Source organism: Xiphophorus couchianus, chromosome 7 (genome assembly GCF_001444195.1).
Source record: "Xiphophorus couchianus chromosome 7, X_couchianus-1.0, whole genome shotgun sequence".
In the NCBI taxonomy this organism is placed as follows: domain Eukaryota; kingdom Metazoa; phylum Chordata; class Actinopteri; order Cyprinodontiformes; family Poeciliidae; genus Xiphophorus; species Xiphophorus couchianus.
The window spans coordinates 5,067,576-5,073,773 of NC_040234.1; the positions used below are offsets into that span (position 1 = coordinate 5,067,576).

At 43.7% G+C, this 6,198-nt stretch overlaps 1 long non-coding RNA gene across 3 annotated transcripts; it reads left to right on the forward strand.

The window, feature by feature from the left end:
• The first annotated feature begins 2,964 nt into the window (after positions 1-2,964).
• LOC114148053 (uncharacterized) lies at positions 2,965-6,198 on the forward strand. Of its 3 annotated transcripts, XR_003596195.1 has the most exons (7): positions 2,965-2,983; positions 3,150-3,250; positions 3,414-3,483; positions 3,581-3,909; positions 4,244-4,616; positions 4,719-4,893; positions 4,988-6,198. It is a non-coding gene; the product is annotated as an uncharacterized LOC114148053 (long non-coding RNA). The 3 variants fall into 3 exon arrangements; XR_003596194.1 differs by lacking the exon at positions 2,965-2,983 and having other exon boundaries at positions 3,088-3,250; XR_003596196.1 differs by lacking the exon at positions 2,965-2,983 and having other exon boundaries at positions 3,088-3,250; positions 3,472-3,483.

The following is a 6,198-nucleotide window of genomic DNA, read 5'->3' on the forward strand; positions in this document are numbered from 1 at the left end:
TTTTTGGCTTTGTTTTTTTCTTCACAGCCCATACCATGGCGCTTCCAGCAGATGGATCCCCAACGTTGGAGGGACGTCCAGATAATGGTGAGGAACACGGTAAGTTGTGGTTAAATGAAGCCGACATGGTTTCTGAAGACCACGGAGAGGAGTTGAAGTATAGTTCACCTCCGCAGTCTGTGGACTGTTCTACCAGCTCCACTGATAGCAATATTACCAGCTCCAGTGGTAGCTCTACTTACAGCTCCAGTGAAGACGAGGTAGGTAATGGAGACCAGGATGACTTTAGATCCCGATTTCGGGTTGTCCAGGTCCTTCGACCAAACATTAAATTAGGGGTGGCTCAGAAGCCCCAAGAAGACATGGCTCCTTGTAATTCAGTTGAATTCCCATCTGGACCTGACAAACAGGAAGAGCCCATTTTGCGTCCAGAGAAGTCCAGACCTATCGGTACCTTGCAACATCATCAGGTAGGTTTGGAAAAGGACACGGCTCATGTGACATCTGTGACTGGCATAAACGGAAAGAGGACAAAGAAGAGTGATGCTGAAGAGGAGCCCCCGGCCAAGAGGACCAAGTATAGTGTCCTGTCCTTTCCGTACCAAAAGACGGAATATGACGATCCCATTGAGTTACCACCTGTCCTCAGTCTCTCACCTTTGACGTCGTGTGAGGATCCTGTTTTGTCATCCCCCGTCCTCAGTCCCTCAACACCGACGCACTTTGAAGATCCTATTTTGTCATCCCCCGTCCTCAGTCCCTCAACACCGACGCAATTTGAAGATCCTATTTTGTCATCCCCCGTCCTCAGTCCCTCAACACCGACGCACTTTGAAGATCCTATTTTGTCATCCCCCGTCCTCAGTCCCTCAACACCGACGCACTTTGAAGATCCTATTTTGTCATCCCCCGTCCTCAGTCCCTCAACACCGACGCACTTTGAAGATCCTATTTTGTCATCCCCCGTCCTCAATCCCTCAACACCGACGCACTTTGAAGATCCCATTTTGTCACCCAGTGTTATCAGTCTCTCACCAATGTCGCCAAATGAGGATCCCATTTTGTCACCCAGTGTTATCAGTCTCTCAACAATGTCGCCAAATGAGGATCCCATTTTGTCACCCAGTGTTATCAGTCTCTCAACAATGTCGCCAAATGAGGATCCCATTTTGTCACCCAGTGTAGTCAGTCTCTCACCAATGTCGCCATATGAGGATCCTATTTTGTCATCCCCCATCCTCAGTCCCTCAACGCTGACTCACTTTGAAGATCCTATTTTGTCATCCCCCGTCCTCAGTCCCTCAACACCGACGCACTTTGAAGATCCCATTTTTCCACCCATTGATTTCTTTCTGTCACCAATGTCGCCATATGAGGATCCTATTTTGTCATCCCCCGTCCTCAGTCCCTCAACACCGACGCACTTTGAAGATTCCATTTTGTCACCCAGTGTTATCAGTCTCTCACCAATGTCGCCAAATGAGGATCCCATTTTGTCACCCAGTGTTATCAGTCTCTCAACAATGTCGCCATATGAGGATCCTATTTTGTCATCCCCCGTCCTCAGTCCTGCAACGCCGACGTACTTTGAGGATCCTATTTTGTCATCCCCCTTCCTCAGTCCCTCAACACCGACGCACTTTGAAGATCCCATTTTTCCACCCATTGATTTCTTTCTCTCACCATTGTCGCCATATGAGGATCCTATTTTTTCATCCCCCGTCCTCAGTCCCTCAACGCTGACTCACTTTGAAGATCCTATTTTGTCACCCAGTGTTGTCAGTCTCTCACCAATGTCGCCATATGAGGATCCCATTCTGTCACCCCTCGTTTTCCGTCCTTCACCATCAATGCACTTTGAAGATTCAACTTTGTCATACCCTGACTTCTTTTTATGGATGGGGACTGAAGAGGACACAGTAGAGGAAGCAATACCTTCAACATCTAGCGGAATTACAGCAAGACAGAGTTCCAGACACGTGTTTTTTAGACCTCACTACGTCTTGTCAAGTGACTCTGATTAGATTGGGATCTATAAAAACTGAAGACCTATTTGGGAAGTCACATTAGGACATCATCATTTCTCTCATGTTTTTTATTAAAGCCATTGGGTTTCTAGGCAGACTGTGGAAGCCTTCGGTAGCGCCTTGCACCGGGGCTTTTCTTTGTTCCGCTGCTAAATTTAGTATTTTAGATGTTAAGGTTTCTGGCAGGACTGAGGAAGCCTTCGGTAGCGCCTTGCACCGGGGCTTTTCTTTGTTCCGCTGCTAAATTTAGTATTTTTGATGTTAAGGTTTCTGGCAGGACTGAGGAAGCCTTAGGTAGCGCCTTGCACCGGGGCTTTTCTTCGACTTTGTGTTTTCCTCTCAACTCCGTCCTGTTTCAGGGTGTAATAGTGGTGCTTCCCTACACGCTGCTTTCCAATATAGTAAATTATTCTGTCCTGTTCGTCTACTAATCCAGTCTCCCAGTTTTTAATCTTTCAGGTTTTAGCTGCTCATCGCTGGATTCTTTCATCGTTGTCCATGTGGTTCCTGCCTTCTGGATCCCTTGTTTTTCACACCGCTTGTAAGTTTTTGCATTCTACCTTCACATCATGCTGGTGGCAGATCTCTGATTCTCTGATCATTCCAGGTTGGATCTCGTCAGCCTGTAAACCTCCACCTTCAACACCACCAGTCAGACAGTGGAAGATAAGAGAACCCAGTTAACAAAAAAAAGTAAAAAACCTATTTTTACCTGGCTAGCGATTTTAAATATGGATGAAATTGAGGTCAAATTTCAAAGCTGTTCTTTCTTCTGTCCATGTTCACATTTTTTAACTCTGTTGTCTTTTCTCTTTATTTCATTTCTCCGTCAACTCATGTCACTTGACTTGAGTTGACCAACAATTAAAGAAGAAGACCTGCTCCACCTGTAAACCTCCACCTTCAACACCACCAGTCAGACGGAGGAAGATAAGAGAACCCTGTTGACAAAAAAAGTAAGAAAACCTATTTTTACCCGAGTAACAATTTTAAATATGGATGAAATTGAGATCAGATTTCAAACCTTTTCTTTTTTCTGCAGATTTATATTCTCTGTTTTTTAACCCTGTTATGTTTTATCTTTATTTCATTTCTCCGTCAACTCATGTACCATGACTTGAGTTGACCAACAATTAAAGAAGACATGCTCCACCTGTAAACCTCCACCTTCAACACCACCAGTAAGGTGGAGGTAGAGAAGAGAACCCTGTTGACGAAAAAAAGTAAGAAAACTTATTTTTACCCAGCTAACAATTTTAAATATGAATGAAATTAAGGTCAAATTTCAAAGCTGTTCTTTCTTCTGTCCATGTTCTCTTTTTTTTAAACTCTGATGTCTTTTCTCTTTATTTCATTTCTCCGTCAACTCATGTACCTCAACTTGAGTTGACCAACAATTAAAGAAGACGACCTGCTCCAACTGCTGATCTACTGGTTGTAACAGATTGTGGAAAAGGTGAGGACATGATGACTTGATCAGGAATTCACTTTAATCATCTGTTATTTAGACAGAGATTAAGGAATGTGTGTATTATTATGTGATGATTGTCCAGCATCACCAGCAGCACTGGACCAATCAGGAGAGAGAAGACACAGAGGACTGAAGGGACTCAGAAAATCCTGCTGGAAATCCCAAGATGAAGTTTCCTGATGCAACAGGGGGACACCTGAGGACACAGAATAAAGAAGGACCATGTGAAGCAGGTCCTTCAATAACAAACCAAGCATGAGTTGACCAACACTGACAGCAGGTTACTTTGTCCATCTACTCATCTACTGGTTGTAACAGATGATGGTGAAGGTTGAGGAGATAATGACTTGATCAGAAACTGTGGCCGACAACTGCAAACGCGCAGCAAACAGCAAAACGAGCTGCAAACAGGTGAAACTGCACAGGAAAAGAGAAACTTCATTATCTTTTTACATTTTTTGTTTCATTTCATTGAAACCACAAAAATGTTTCCACCATAACTTCCAATTGTTCAATATTTTTTTCTATCAAACTTTGAGTAGTGTGCAAGAATGACCCAAACATGCTTTGACTTTATTGATCCCAAAGGGAAATGAAATGTAGTTGCAGCTCATTAATTCAGATTCTTCAAAGAGTTATTGCAGATGACTGATTGCTGTCAGCAGGAAAGATCTTTTGTAGCTGTCTGTGTTGCAGCAAACCTGAAGAAGCCTCTGACTGATGATACTCTGTTTTCCCCATACAGACTCATGAAGAGGACGGTCAGAGTCGTCCATAGCTTTCTTGACTCTTCTGAAGAATCTTTCTTTGCGTCATCTCCAGAGATTCCACAGTCATCTCCAGAACAGAACCAGAACCAATCCAGCCTTCTTTATCAGATTGTTGAGCCTTTTGAGGTTCCTGGCTCTGATGCTGCTGCACCAACAGATGATAGCAGAAGAGATGACACTCTCAGCAGCAGACTTAAAGATCTGCAGCAACTTGCTGCAAACCTTGAAGGATCTTAGCTTCCTGGAGAAGTGCAGTCTGCTCTGTCTCTTTTTGTAGACGGCTTGTCCATGTGGTTCCTGTCTTCTGTTGCGTCTCCAGTCCAGTCTGTGTTCCAGATGAACACCGAGGTATTTATATTCCTGAACCACCTCCACATCTTATCCCATGATGGAAATAGGGTTTCCTGTTTCTCCTGAAATCAACAACCATCTCCTTTGTTTTGTTTACAGTCAAGATTAGATGATTGTTCCCTCACCTGGCCACAAAGTGATCCACCAGATCTCTGTACTCAGCCTCTTGTCTTCCTCTGATACACAACAACTGCAGAGTCGTCTGAGTATTTCTGTAGATGACAGAAGTCGGACTTGTGCTGGAAGTCTCAACAGTAGAGGGTGAAAATGAATGGTGAGAGTACAGTGCCCTGTGGTGTTCCCATGTTGTTGAGCACCTGGTTAGACACACAGTCCTTCAGTCTCACTAACTGTGGTCTGTTTGTCAGGTTGTCACAGATGCAGGTGATTGTTGAGGCCTCCACCTGTGTCTTCTGGAGTTTCTAACAGAGCAGATCAGGCTGAATTGTGTTCAATGCACCTGGGAACCAAAGACCCTGATCCTCACTGTGCTGCCTGCTTTGTCCAGATGACAGTGGGTTTGTTGAAGCAGGTGTCTGATCAACTCCAACTCCACGGCGATAAGCAAACTGCAGGGGGTCCTGATATGTGATCGTCTGCTTACTCAAGTGGGCCACCAGGAGTCTCTCCAGGACCTTCATGATGTGGGACGTCAGGGCAACAGGTCTACAGTCATTATGACTGATGGGTGACTTTTCTTCAGTACCGGAACCAGACAGGATGTCTTCCACAACAACGGAACCTCCTCTTGGGTCAGGCAAAGGTTGAAGAGATGCTGCAGAATCCCACAGAGGGAATCTGGGACTGACAGCATCTGGACCTGCAGCCTCGTTCCTGTTCAGTTTCTCCGGCTGCTTCTTCACCTGACTTCTAGATACAGAAAAGTTGGAGGTGGAGGCAAAGGGAGCAGCAGCGTCTCCTGATGTGGTTAAAGACAAACTTGTGGAAGCAGAAGAGTCCATGACTGAGGTGGAAGATGGAACATCTGAGGTTTGACAGGAAAGCTGTGGGTCAGAGGAGGATGAGAAATCTGTTTGGCTGCAGACAGGAGAGGAAGATGATGAGCTTGTTCCTGGACTGAACCTGTTGAAGAATGTGTTCAGCTCATTTCCTCTGTCCAGAAACTAATATTGTTAAAAAAAAGTCATGGTAGCATGTTTTTATGTAGTAATGTGTATGTAATGTGTGGAATGAAGAAGATATGCTGCATAATCTGATGGAATTACAGAAAATCATTGTGGCTCCTGCTCAGTGCAAAAACACACATTTTGTTGGTTTCTGAAGAGTAAAAATTGAACAAATGTGTACATTTAAAGATTAAATTTATATTTCACAGTCATCACAATGCTAAAGAAAAGTCTCACAACAGGGTGAAAATCATGGTGTTTATTTACAAGACAGGAAGCAGGAGGAAGATATTAAAGAATGTAAAATATTTTGCAGTGTCAGGTTATTTCTATGTATTATGATGTAATATAATACATGTATTTTTGGACTTATTGTATTCTGTTTTATTTTTGTGTGTAACTTTCACTTGATTTGTGAAAGCATGAGGAAGATATTAAATTTTTTGTATATA